Below are 14,116 nucleotides of genomic sequence, written 5' to 3' on the forward strand. Positions count from 1 at the left end.
GGTCCTTCATCCCTGCAGCGTCCTCCCCCAGAGAGACCCAGTCTCCACTTCCCTCAACAGCGCCAAGTTGCTCGTTCCTCTCTTATCCCGGAGGCTGAGATTTTCCTTTAAGGAGCCCATCCCCTGCTCCGTCCACTGCCGCAGAAACCCCGAGAGCTCGCAGGAAGCTCCCAGTCTGTCCTCCACAGCGGTTCTCCAACCCGAGGCAGGCGGGTACCTCCCCTCGGACGCCCGGAGCAGGGTCCGCCCGCCACCCGCCAACGCGCGCAGGCTCTGCCCCCAGGGTCTCTGCCCAGGTACCGCCCTCCTGAGTCCCGCCCGCGCCGCCCGCCTACCAGGCCCGCGCGGGCCCCGCGCTCCCGGGTCCCTCCCGCAGGCATGAGCCGGCTTGCTCCGCTACCTGCAGGGGCCGCCGCGCCTCTCAGCGCCCCGCCGCCGCCGCCGCCGCCGCCGCCGCCATCTTGCATTTCAAACCGGCTGCACTCTTCAGGGAGTCAACTCTGACCTGTGAACCTTAAACCCGGAACCGCTAAGAGGGCCAGCAGACGGGTCTCGGCAGCTTGGCGGGCCCCTCCGGAACATGGGGTGGGGGCGGGAGGCGAAGGCGCGCGCCCCAGCGGCCGTCGGGGGACGGGGAGGAGGTGGGGAGAGAGCCGACCGAAGCGGGCCCTCCCGCGCGCCCTCACCCCGCTTCGCGCGCCCTCACCCCGCTTCGCGCGCGGCTGTCCACTCCCCGCCTTTGCTGGGGTTCGACCACGGCCCCTACCCCTGGGATTGGCGCGGGGTGGGTGGGAGGAGCCGCCGCGCCTCCTGTCAACAGAAGCACCGCCTTCCCCACTGTCATGGAATGGCCCCGCCCCTTGTCAGCGAGAGCTTCGCCAGTTGTCAACAGAAACCTGGGCTTCTCCCGGGGCGACCCAGAAGGCAGCCCCGCCTTCTGTAAGTTGTATCCCGCCCCCCTGGACGCTCCGCCTTCCCGGTGCCACCGGCGGATTGTGAGAGGTGGACATGGTGTCTTCTACTGAAACGCCCCTTGTCATCATAAACTTCATCTCCTGGTGACTGTAATACCCAAGCCCCGCCTCTGCTGAAGCCCCGCCAACTGTCAATAGAAGCCCCGCCCCTTCCGAGACCCGTTTGTAGTCTAGCCAGAAGCCCCGCCTCCTTTCCAGCCCCGCCCCCTGCCCGCTGCAGCCCCGCCTCTTCCAGTCTCCCGGTCTGCACTCCCGCAGGAGCGGTGGCTCCACGGGTCGACACCGCAAGTGCAGTTCAACCCCACCGTGAACTGCCGTGTAGGACAGAGCCCTTCTCTGCTCCCTCTGCACCTCAGAAGCCCTCCTTTCTCCTCTCACAGGGTCACCCTTCTGGAAGGCTTTCTTTTCAAGCCGTGGTCCTCGAATCCGGACTGCTTCAAAGCGAACCAGCCCCACAGCGGGGCTCGCTAAGGCCACGGGCATCCGGGAAAACCGGACGATGTCCCCGCCTCTCTCATCTCTTCCACTCCCAGCCCCTATCCGAATTTTTAAATGAAGAAGGATACAAACCAAAGCAAAGAGAAACGACTCACCCTCACCGCTACTCCGCACAGATTCACAGGCCCGGACATGTGAGTCCTCTTTGACGCTTTGCTGTTCTTCTCCACCCCCATCCCAGACATGGACCCTCCGTACTTTGACAGAGTGCTTCGCTGAGCATATCAATCCTAAATATGCAGTTGCTTAAAACTACAGCCTGATTGTTGAAATTCTGTTTCATCCTAGAATCACAGTACTTGTGGAAGCAGAAGCAGACTTCCTTAGTGATCTTATAAGCAGAGATATTCAACCCTTCCATCATTAGCACCCTGTATTTACAATAAAAAATTTTAACACCGCTTTACTCTCCTGAAATTAAATTAATAATGAATACTATCTACACAAATAATTTCAAGAAGCCAAAATAATGTTCTAATAATATAAAAGTGAAAAAAGAGAAAGCAGTTTATAATACAGCACTGTACTAATATTTAAAAAAAAATGTTTTTCACTGTGTAAATAATCTGGTACCAACACGAGAACTACAGGACAAGAAGTGCCCCTGCAAAATTTCAAAAAGCTCCTTCAGGGGAAGTACTGTGCCCATCGAGAACCTATGTTTAGGACTTATGTCTGAGAAAAGGAAATGTTTTGGATACAGAAGTCCATTCTTTCGTTCAAACATTTTAACATTTTTTTTTTTTTTTAGCACCAGTGTGGGAGATGCAAAGCTGAGTCAGTCAATATTCCTGTCTTCCAAGCACTTATAGTCTAGTAAACTAGCAGAAACATGAGCAGGAAAATGTATGAGGCAAGGTGAGAGATAAGGAATTAAGGAGAAACACATAAAGGGACTCCTTTAGAGAAATGAACTGATGAAAATAAACTTCACATTTCTCTTTTCTTCCATTCTTTTGCTATCTTTTCCTTCTTTCTTTCTTCCCTCACCCCTCCCTCCTTTCCTTTCCTTCCTTCCTCCCTTTATTCCTTCCTTCCTTCTTTCTTTCCTTTCTCCCTTCCTTCCTTCTCCTCTTCTCCCTCCTTCTCTCCTCTTCTTCTCCTTCTTGCACACCAGCTTATAGATTCACCTCCTTGCTATAAGCTGTCTGCCTGGTTCACAGCTCAATGCCAGTAGCCTAGAGTTCTCTCAAATTCAGGCCACACCCAGAGGGCAATTCTGCCCAGAAAAAAAACTTCAATAGCACAGTGCTGAAAAGAGTGTTCTTACCTGAAATGCCAAATATTTGGTATCCTTGTACAAAACTTTAGACTGTTACCATCATCACTCAAAAAAACAAAAAACAAAAAACAAAAACAGTTGCAGACTAAGGAATATGAATGTGTGTTTAGCATACCAGATTGTGCCAGCCCACATAAATCTGTTTAGAGATCATGCTAACAGAGTAACTTGTTTTGAGGAAAATCTACTCATTTGTAAAAATTGTAAATATGACTGATTTCAACAGCTGTGTGACTCCAGATGTAAGTTTTTACCCATGGTTTGGCACAATTAGAAGAGTCTTGATTTTTTAAGCATATGCTTTGCGTTTTGTCATAAACAGATTGGTATGGCAAAACTTCAGTACTGGTAGAGAAGAGATGTTCAGCAGGTTTTAAAAAGAATAGCACTTTAGCTATTCAGAGCCTCTTCTACCTTTGGAACAGTGAAAAAAAATATTTGTAGGAAATAAAGAGCTTGAATCAAAAGTTCTAAGCATTAGTGTCATCTGAAAAGGAATAGGTTTCCCATGGCACTTTCTGTAGTAGTTTCCATCTGTTATTATTTTTCCTTTCTTCTACTTTTGGTGAAAAGTCTTCTAAAAATACATTGTACCATGAAAGATCAGCTAAAAAGGCATCAAACTAAGACATTTTAAACTTTTAACTATAGTTACATAAACTTGAGAATTTAACCCTAGTTGAATGTTCCTACAATTCCCTCAAATGGTTACTTCAAAAATTGAATGAAAATGTTCCTGAAGAAGCTAGTTCAGGCTGTACAAACATTCAAAGTTGATTTAAGGTCAAGTCATTTCCTATTCTTCTTAGTGCTTGCTCTGTGAAAATAATAATGCTGCTGATAATAGCAACAGTAAAACCAAGTTGATGTTCTTCTCTTGGTAACTGTAAAATGTCCTTTCCACTCCTCCCTTCTTTCATATCCAGTATGTCAGATATAGGACTATAGATGCAAAAATGGATTTCTCAGTATTTATTTGAGCAGTAACACTTAGCTGTACTTTACTTTTTGATTGTGGTGTCATCTGGTTTGGTTTGCTCATTGGCATGTAGCTCTATTTCCACCAAAAAGTAAGTGAACATGTCAAAGGTACCTCTGAAAACAAGGTGCCAACTGCGTCTCTTTTTTTTCTAAAATATTTGTCGCAAATAATCCTAAGGGAACGCCTAACTAAAAAGTAATATTAATGTGACAAAATGCAATAATATACTGTGTTTCAAAATCTTAGCATAAGAGTCTAGAGTAGCAGTTCCTAAACTTTAATGTGCAGGAGAATTATTGGAGAATTTTGTTTAAAAGATAGAGTCTCAAGCCCCATTCCCCAAAAGTCTAATTCAGTAGGTCTGGGATGAGACTGTGAATCTGCATTTTGACAGGCAACTGCTAACCCTTATGCAAGTGAGCCATAGGCCTCGCTTTGAGAAATATTGATCAAGAATAATGTCTATAATTAAAGAAAAACTTACTGCATTCTTGTAGAATTAACCAAGGGTCACAAGCTATAGGAAGTCAATACCTCTGAGTAAAAATAGCCATTCCTAAAACTGTAATTATTATATAGTTGTCAACACTGGGAATAAAATTCTACTTTAGTCGCCAAATACTTTCAGATCCACTGCAGACTTCCATTTTCCAGGAAACCTCATGGCTCACTATACTCTACAAAAGACATGGTCAAGTCTTAATCTTCATTGCTGTGAGTATGAACCCATTTGCAAATAGGATCTTTGAAGATATTATTAGTTAAGTGTAGACCCATTTGTGAATAGGATCCTATTTAGATGAGGCCAAATTGAATCAGGGTGGGCCTTAATCTTCAGGACTGGTGTCCTTATAAGCAAAGGAAATTCATATGTAGTTGGTCATAAGAAGTCAGAAGTCAGCAGAAATCAGAGGAGCAGATACAAGGAGAGAGAGATTGCCATGTGATGGAGGATTCCAGGAACACTACAGACTCCTGGAGAAAGCAAGTCCTTCCCATACTTTGATGTTGGACTTCTAGACTCCAAAACAGTGACATAATAAATTCCAGTTGTTTATGTCAATCTATTGTGTGGTATTTGTCATAGCAGCCTTGGCAAACTAAGACAAAGGCATTGCATTAGCCAAGCTACAGTGTGCAAAGGATCTGAGAATGTTTACCAGCTTTGGAGTCAGATGGTTTTATGTTCAAGTCCCAGATCCTCTGTCACTTACTAACTGTATCAACTGTTATTACTGCATAACATGTCTACCAAAACATAGTGGGTTAGGATTAAGATGGCAGAGTGAGACACTTCAGGACTCCATTCCCCCACAGAGTCTTTGAGCAAGAACTGGCAGAGGCACTTTCTAAAAGCTCTGGAAAACAGTTAAAGGATTGCAGTAACCAGGGCAAGCACCAAATAAAGAAAAAGACCACTTAAAAGTGGTAGGGTCTCACCCAGGGAAGTGAATCTCCCTGGCAACGTGGAATATGACTCCCGGGGAGGAATGTAGACCCGGCATCGTGGGATGGAGAACATCTTCTTGACCAAAAGGGGGATGTGAAAGGAAATGAAATAAGCTTCAGTGGCAGAGAGATTCCAAAACGAGCCGAGAGATCACTCTGGTGGGCACTCTTACGCACACTTTAGACAACCTTTTTTAGGTTCTAAAGAATTGGGGTAGCTGGTGGTGGATACCTGAAACTATTAAACTACAACCCAGAACCCATGAATCTCGAAGACAGTTGTATAAAAATGTAGCTTATGAGGGGTGACAGTGGGATTGGGAATGCCATAAAGACCAAACTCCACTTTGTCTAGTTTATGGATGGATGTGTAGAAAAGTAGGGGAAGCAAACAAACAGATAAAGGTACCCAGTGTTCTTTTTTACTTCAATTGCTCTTTTTCACTCTAATTATTATTCTTGTTATTTTTGTGTGTGTGCTAATGAAGGTGTCAGGGATTGATTTAGGTGATGAATGTACAACTATGTAATGGTACTGTAAACAATCGAAAGTACAATTTGTTTTGTATGACTGCGTGGTATGTGAATATATCTCAATAAAATGATGATAAAAAAAAAAAAAAGTGGTAGGGTCTCATAGTGCCCTGGAGGCCCCTCTCTTTCACTCAGCATGGAGCCAGCCCACATGTTGAGCAGAAACCTGGTCCTAGCTGCAGAGGGAGCTGAATAACCCTCATGCACATAGTGGAAGAATGTATGTCTGGCCCAATCTGTCTGGTGGTGGCCTGAGGGACACATTGTCCCAGAACTTGCCCTGTATGTAGAAGGCAGCTCAATGAGCTCTCCTACAAAATGCTGTGGAGAACAGTCAAATGGCTGCCTGGGGCAAGGGATTGCTGACTGTAGGACATACAGTGCAGTGCATGGGACTGTGAGGAAACTGATTCCTAGATAAGTGAGAACATTCATATTTGTGTAAATGGGGAAATTCCTAGGGCCACATGTGTATATCCAAGACAAGATACATGCATGTGCAGAAGAGGATCAGGGAGGGCCCTATGCTTTGGGCAGGAGCTATCCTCCAAACTCATTCACTGTATAGGTAAGCCCTGAAGGAGAACACCCACACAGGTCAATCTGCAAGAATGGGAAAGGTGTTTCCTCCTCCTTCTCCTTCTTTTTCTTCCTCTTCTTCTTTGTTAGCTCCTGGCATTCAAGGTAAGCTCTGTCATAACACTAGCTAGATACAAGCTTAAGGATTAGATGTCTCAGAGTCTCAATTCCAGTGATAGCACGGTAAGATATCATAATGTCCAAGTTTCAACAAAAGATTACAAAACATACAAAGAAACAGAAAATGAGAATATGTGCCAAGGAGAAGAGTAAAGCATTAGAAAGCATCAGTGAGGAGGACCAGACCTGTGACATGTAAGACAAAGACTTAAAAATGGTCCTAAATATCATCAAAGAGCTAAAGGAAAACATGGACAAAGAACATTAGGAAAATGATTGATGATCACAAACAGAATATTACTAAAGAGATAGAAGTTATGAAGAGGAACCAAACATAACTGAAAACTAAGGTAACAGAAATAAAAAATTCCCTTGAGGGGCTCAAGAGCAGATTGGTGCTGGCAGAAGAAAGAATCAGTGAACTCGAAGATAAGATAATTGAAATCATCACCTCTGAAGAGCAGAAGGGGGAAAGAATAAAGAAAAGTCAACAGAGCCCAAGGAACCTGTTGGACATCATCAAGCATCCCAATATACACACTGCAAGAGGCCCAAAAGGAGAAGAAAGAGAGAAACGGCAGAGAGACTATTTAAGAAATAATGGCTGAAAACTTTCAAAATGTAAAGAAAGACATGACATCCAAGATGCTCAACAAATTCCAAACAGGATAAACCCAAACAGTCTTACACTGCACCATATTATAATCAAACTGTTGAATGCCAAAAATAGAGAATTCTGAAAGCCACAAGAGAAAAGCAACACACTTTATACAAGGAATCCTCAATGAGATTAAAAGCTGATTTCTCATTGAGAACCATGGATGCAAGAAGGCAGTGAAAAGACATATTTCAAGTGCTGAAAGCTAACAATTGCCCACCAAGAATTCTGTATGTGGTAAAACTGTCTTTCAAAAATGAGGGAGGAATTAAGACATTCCCAGATAAACAAAGGCTGAAGGACTTTGTCACCATTAGATTGACCCTACAAGAAATGCAAAAGGGAGTTCTGCAGGTTGAAAGGAAAGGACACTAGACAACAGACTGAAGCCACCTGCATAAGTAAAGTTCTCTGGTAAAGATAATCACATCTGTAAATATAACTACCAGTACTGTTGTATTTTTTATTTCTAACTACACTTTTTATTTCATACAGGATCTAAAGGCAATTGCATAAGATGTAATGATAAATCAATGCTTTTGGACTCATAATGTAGAAATATGTAATTTGTGACAAGAACTACATACAGGTGGGGGGTAGAGAAGTATAGGGATGGAGTTTGTATGTACTATTGAAGATAAGTTGGTATCAAAGCAAGAGATTGTTATGGATTTTGGATGTTAAATTTAAGCCCATGTTATAGTCACAAAGAAAATATCAGGAATTTGCAAACTCATAGACATGGAAAATAGATTCCAGGTTATCAGTTGTGGGGGACAGGTGCAAAAGGGATTTAACGCAAAATGAGTGTAGGGTTTCTGTTTGGGGTGAAGGGAAAGTTATAGTAAAGGGTGGTCATCAGGATACTGCAGCACTGTAAATAGGAATAATCCCACTGACTGGGTATGCTTGGGAGGGGGTAGAATGGGAAGTTTTATGTTGTATATATGTTTCCACAGTTTAAATAAAGAAATTAAAGAGACCATGACAATTAAATGCAATGCATGATATTGGATCAGATCTCAGAATGGAGAAAAGGCTCAAAAGGATATTATAGGGACATAAGAAAAAATTAGAATATAGAATGTAAGCTTTATATCAATACTAAATTCATGAACTTCATAACTGCACTCAAGGTGATTACACAAGTGAATATCCTTGTTTGCAGGAAATGTAAATGGAAGTATTATGTGTTTGAGGAGTATGATATGTTCAACCTATTCTCAAATGTTCAGAAAAAGATGATAGAAATAGATAGGCAGATAGACAGACAGACAGATAGATGATATGTAGATAGAATAATATGACAAAGGTGGCAAAATGTTAAAATTGGTGGATCTGGGTGCCTGGGGAGGGATATGTTGGAGTTCCCTGTATGGGGTTTGTATTATTTTTGCAACTGTCCTATAAGTTGGAAATTATTTCAAAATAAAAAGTAAAAAATGAAACAAAACCAAACTTAGTGGCTTAAAAGACTAAGTCATTATTCAGCTACATCTCTTGTATGTCAGCTGGTGGTTCTGAAGATCTGGGCCACGTTTGGTTAATCTCTGCTGGACCTGCTTGTGCATGTGTGGCCGGCAGTTGTGATGTCTGGGGCTGTCTGGTGCTGGATAACCTCACTCATGTGTTTGGCAGTTGGCTGGCTGTTGGTGGATCATCTCGGATGACTGCAGTCATGTGTCTGGTGATTACCGGCTGGGCAGGGGTGACTGGGCCATGTGTGTCTCATCTTCAAATAGCATAGCCTGGACTCATTCACATGCCAGCCACAAAGTTCTAAGAAAGCAAGAAGAAGTGTGTAAGACCTCTTGAAGCCTGGGCTCACAACTGACACATTGTCCCTTCTGCCACATTCTATTGGTCAAAGCAAATCATAGGGCCTGATGCAAAGAGCTGCAAAGTCCCATTGCAAAGGACAAGGATATGGAAAGGGCGAACAATTATGGCCATGTTTTTTGGCAATCACTTTACCACACGATATGATTAAAGATGGGTTTCTTCACCTCTGTCTTCTTCTCATCTGTAAACTGAAGATAATATTAGGATTGCTGTGCCTTATCTCAAAGGCTTGATCATTCATGCAAAGGGAGGGCCTGGCTATCTTAATTTCTCAGAAAATATTACCCATGATGAAAATCCTCTAGGGTCTTTCCAGCCTTAAAGTCTTATGAATCTGCATGGTAGAGCAATTAGGCTGAATTTATGTGGCCCCTCAGGGCAGGACTTTGGCCCTGATTTTCTTACTCTTGATTTCATGCTGTTCTAGCCAATGCCCTCTGGTTGGGAGGTACAGAAGGCCACTCAAGCTGGCTCAATTAAAGGAGCCCAGCATTCTGTTCATCTTGACATGTCTGCTCCATCTTCTCTTCTCTCACCTCTCCTTTTACTACTCCTTTAGAATATGGCCCAGCAAAGTGGCCTTAGCTCAGGAGTCCATTTCAAATTCTCATTAGAGCTAAATGACCTTGTTTCCAGTGTCCCAATTCTAAAATCTAAAGAGAATCTGATTGGCTCAGCACATCTCTTCCTAAAAGGTCATCCTCATCCAGTGTACAATGGCAGGAGAGATGGGTGGTGGGGAGTGGGAGCAGGGGTGAGGGGGTACTGTGCATAAAGAGGCTGTGAGCAAGGACTGTTCCTTCAGAAGGAGGCTGTGAACTAGCAAACATTGTGAGTCATATGTCCAGGACATGGACAGCCTTCTCTAATATTCGAAATTATCTTCCCGTCAAATAGTCGAAGTATTCAACTTCAAGGACCTTATAAAAATCCATATCCTCTCTGAACATTTCTTGGTAAAGTGGAGGAAGGGTGCCTATTTCTCCCACCCACTCACCAAATACCCATTTCACTCTTTAGCTCTAGCACAGGAAACAGTCATTACTTTACACAATGAAATAGTACCCAAGCCTGTTCTTTCAGTTGCAACTGGGCTAATCTACCATACTTCATATCAGAATGTCCTTCAGTCCCTGAGAGCATTAAGTAACTACTGATTAACTCTCTGTTTTGGTCATTGAAAATTAAGCTTTTTTTTTTTAAAGCTCCAAGTCTGTGAAAAGGGGGTCATACTGGGCACTTTTTGAAGAACTTTTTGTATAATGAAGGCTTCATTCTAAATTAGGTGTAATCACACTCCCCTTTGTCCAGTGTATGGATGAATGAGAAGAAAAATGGGGGGCGGAAAAAAAAAAAGCACCCAGTGTCCTTTTTTACTTTAATTGTTCTTTTTCACTTTAATTTTTATTCTTATTATTTTTGTGTGTGTGGTAATGAAAATGTTCAAAAATTAATTATGGTGATGAACACACAACTATATAATGTTACTGTGAACAATTGAATGTACGCTTTCTATGACTTCATGGTATGTGAATATATCTCAATAAAAATGAATTAAAAAAAATAAATTAGGTGCAATCAAATAGCATTTTATTTGTTTACACATCGCCGAAGGCAGTGATTTTCACCCCTGGCCGGACAACAGAATCACTTGGACAGCTTTTAAAAAGTATTTATGCCCAGCCCCACTTCCAAAAATTCAGATTTATTTGGTTTAGGATAGGATACAGGCATTAATTTTTTTAAAAGCTTCCCAAATGATTCTAAAATGATGTCCATACTGAGAACCAGTGGCCTCAGGCAAAAGAGCAGGAGGGCAAGCAACCAACTCTTATAAAGGGCCTCTACCTGCCAGACCTATTAGGGCTTTGCTGTATTATTTAATTTTCAAAACAATCCTATGAGTGTTAGTGCTGCAGCCCCCATTTTATTGACAATGAAACTGAGGCTGAAGAAGATTAACTGGCTCAAATTCTACAAGTTGCTGAGATAGTGGTGTATTCAGGTTCAAATAGTGGTAGCAGGAGCCTAGTTGGAGCTAGAGGTTGGTTAGGCCTATTCCATTGTTTATAGAGGGAGTTGGCACAGGGAAAAGAAAAACAAGACTCACTGATTTTTGGCCACCATCTTTACAGATTTCACAGACTTGCCTTCAAACTGATTCTTCCATCACAGTCTCAACAACCATCATGTGAACATATTACCTCTACTTGTCAGAATAGACTAGGCTAAGCTACTTTAACAAACCCTAAATATCCAGAGCTTGACCTGTAAAGATTTGTTTCTCATTTATCAAGGTTTGTTGTTGCTCCCAGTGATAGTCCAGGGCAGCTCCCTTCCAAGTGGTGACTCAGGTATCCAGGCTGCATCCTCCTTTTGGCTATACCATTCAGAATCCATGTCTTCTCTGTTGCCAAGAAAGGGGGGAAGAGATCTCACCAGCTATTATTTTAGCTTAGTCCCCACACATGTCACATCTGCTGAGAGCTTGCTGATCAGACCTAGTCCTACCTTCCCAGTAAATGTAGACATTTTAGTGAGCAATAAATGTCTCTGCTATGTTACCTTCATATCTTTTTTTGAGAACATATTCAAGAGGATTGAAACTCATGTTTGACTCCACAGGCCCTCCTTTTCCACCACAGTGAAGCCCCTGGTCCATCCTTCTATGACTTGGATGACAAAGACCATAAAGGTAAACCTGAATTCTTTACTGAGGTCTGAGGCAATTTAGGTGTGCTGGCATATAGTTTTACTATATTCTAAACTCCTTGGAAGTCAGGGACCATAACTCATTCTTATTTTTATCTCTCATAATACATACAGTAGGTACTCAGTAACAATACACAGGTACATATATACATAAATTCAGCAAATATTTATCGAATATGACAAACATGAATCCTGCTCTCATGACATAATTACTGTAAGTAGGGTTGTCTAATAATTTACAATGTGGTTTTGCTACCATTATCTCATTTTAATTATGAATGTCATTAACTGAAAATATAGAACAATTAGCTTGGACTTATTACTAAGTTAAGTTCTCAATTTGTAATCTGCCTCTTCCTCACACATTTCTTTCCCTACTGTTTCATAACTGGATGAGTGGTATGCAGTTTATAGCCAGCAAGGCGATATAATGCTATGCTTATATTGTGCATGTACCTACAAGGTTAAGCACCTTTTTTTCTGACCATGCAGAAAGACTGGTTTGCAGATTTTTAACAACTTTCTTGAAAAATACTTGCCCAAATTGAAAATACAGACTCTGATACTTTCACACAAATTTCATCGCAGCCTTTTTATTTACAACAGCCAAAAGGTGGAAGCAACTCAAATGTCCATTGACAGATGAAAGGATAAACAAAATGTGGTATACATATACAATAAAATATTATTCCGCTGTAAAAAGTAGTGAAGTTCTGATTCATCTACAACATAAATGAAACTTGAAGACAAGACGTTGAGTGAAATAAGTCAGATACAAAAGGACAAATATTGTAAGATTCCACTTACATGAAATATCTAGACTAGGCAAATTCAGAGAGAAAGAAAGCAGCTAAGAGGTTGCCAGGGACTGAAAGGGAAGAATGGGGAATTATTGCTTAATGGGTAGAGAGTTTTTGTTTGGGATGATGAAAAATTTTGGAACTAGATGGTGGTGATATTTGCACAATAATGTGAATGTCAGTAATGCCACTGAACTATATACTTGAAAATGGTTATGGCAAATTTCATGTTATATACATTTTACCACAATAAAAAATAAAACACTTGCTCAAAGATAGTAGAGGGGCAATCTAAAAATATGAGATATACATAAACTTTCAGTTTAGATACAGAAGAATATTTTTTTCTGAACTTTGCTTTCCTTAGATATTTCAGATTTCACAATTAAAATAAGAATTATAGCTTGAGTAATTTAACATTTTTAAAAAGATATTTTTATTACCCAAGGCATGTAATCACTTTGCAGAAACTTAAAAAAAAGAGAGAGAGAGAGAGATAAAAAATCCATCCAGGGTTCTTCTTTCCTCACCACTATTAGCATTTTGGTATATTTCCAGATTAGCTATTTTTAGATGAAAGAAAATATGTTTGTTCAGTTATTTCTATTTCTCCCTCTGCAAGATTCCTTGGTTTAAGAATGTGAGAAAATGGTCTCTTTGGACAGATATTTTCATTTAGCTAGTATTTTAGTGATTATATTTCATGCAACAGCTGTGAGGTGAAGGTTCAGAAGAAACCAGGGAAGTAGCTTGAGCGATGGTGGTAATTTACATTTTCTCCCTAGTAGGGTAGGGAGAGACTTAAGAAAAATTTAAGGAGGAAACAGAAAAGAGACATATGCTGTGGTCCTAAATATCAAACATGTAAACTGAATGAAAAAAGTAATTACAGAAAGAAGGATTGGAGGTAACTTATTTTCCTTCTTAGATAATCAAAGCAAAAGCTTGTGTCTTATTTTTAAGTCCCTGATTTTCCTAAATATACACCACAGTAAATAGCTATAATTAGGATTCATCACACGTAATCAGTTTCCAAATTATTTCATGAATACATTATCTATTGCAACGAGCCCCTCTTTTTTCGTCAAGCCAGTTGAAGTTTCACAATGGTCTTTTAACCAATTCTTGCAGCTCACAATGCCTGCATGTCTAGGGTACCCAGGCCTGGCACTCTTTTATCCATTAAATGTTTTAGTCCCATATCTTTTGGACATTTAAATCATTTTGATTCAGTGTATGCTCTGAAGGTGGTAGTCCAAGAGCCCTCTCGCTGCATATTAAGTGCTGTTCTCTGACTCCCAGCCAGAGCTCGGATGTTGGCAGGGTGACTGCTCTAATGTAGTGATTTCATTTCCAACCATTGCACATTAAAATCTCATAGCCTAAACACAAAGCTTCCAGATATTTCCTCTTAAAAACATAATTTAACATTGCTACAAAATGGAATGGGAAGAAATTCAAAAACAGAATTGTTTCCATGATAAAATATTGAGGATATTAATGCTGGTTTGTGAGGTTCAATAATAGCTGAGAAATAAACAAACAAAAAATTATACTTGTAGTTGGGGCATTTCATATTTTTCTACTTTTACTTTATAAAGGGAGTATCTTAGGTTGGGTTCACCCTTAAAGTAGACCCTGAGTAAAGAATCTAAGAGTAAGGGGTTTATTTGGGAGGTGATGCCA

At 41.2% G+C, this 14,116-nt stretch overlaps 1 protein-coding gene and 1 pseudogene across 1 annotated transcript in view; one reads left to right on the forward strand and one right to left on the reverse strand.

Annotated features, from left to right (window-relative positions):
- ZHX1 (zinc fingers and homeoboxes 1) overlaps window positions 1-724 on the reverse strand; it is a 40,538-nt gene extending 39,814 nt beyond the window's left edge. The window contains exon 1 of the mRNA XM_037802820.1: window positions 401-724. The gene's annotated coding sequence lies outside the window, so the exon portion shown is untranslated. The remainder of the gene's footprint in view (window positions 1-400) is intronic.
- Window positions 725-1,526: 802 nt separating this feature from the next.
- Window positions 1,527-14,116, forward strand: part of LOC119508891 — a 44,634-nt pseudogene continuing 32,044 nt past the window's right edge.

This window comes from Choloepus didactylus, chromosome 14 (assembly GCF_015220235.1).
Source record: "Choloepus didactylus isolate mChoDid1 chromosome 14, mChoDid1.pri, whole genome shotgun sequence".
NCBI lineage: Eukaryota > Metazoa > Chordata > Mammalia > Pilosa > Megalonychidae > Choloepus > Choloepus didactylus.